Consider the following 390-nt stretch of genomic DNA (forward strand, 5'->3'; position numbering starts at 1 on the left):
GAGAGAGAGGGAGAGAGAGAGAGAGAGGGAGAGAGAGAGAGAGAGAGAGAGAGAGACGGACAGAGAGAGGGAGAGAGAGAGACAGAGAGAGAGAGAGAGAGAGAGAGAGAGAGAGAGAGAGAGAGAGAGGATGCTGTTAACTAGGTCAGCAAGAGGAAAGTGTTTCATACAGGTAACCCAGTTCCTGAGTGTCAGTGACGACTGTGTCTCTTCTACCTGTTGAACATGAGCCGCTTGAAATCCTGGAAGAGAAGGTCCTTGTTCTTGTCCAAGAAACCCTCCACAGAATATCTGCAAGACACAGAGGGGGGGGGGGGTAAAGAGAGAGAGTGAGACAGAGACAGTGAGGGGGGGTAAAGAGAGAGAGTGAGACAGAGACAGTGAGGGGGG

General features: G+C 51.5%; 1 protein-coding gene across 1 annotated transcript in view; it reads right to left on the reverse strand.

Moving 5' to 3' along the window:
* The window catches only part of myo1g (myosin IG), a 37,301-nt gene that overhangs the window by 21,175 nt on the left and 15,736 nt on the right, over positions 1-390 (reverse strand). The gene's annotated exons all lie outside the window — the stretch shown is intronic.

The sequence above is a fragment of the Seriola lalandi genome, unplaced genomic scaffold (genome assembly GCF_002814215.2).
Source record: "Seriola lalandi dorsalis isolate HSWRI2012SDOR001 ecotype SW California unplaced genomic scaffold, Sedor1 jcf7180002054298, whole genome shotgun sequence".
Taxonomy (NCBI): Eukaryota; Metazoa; Chordata; class Actinopteri; order Carangiformes; family Carangidae; genus Seriola; species Seriola lalandi.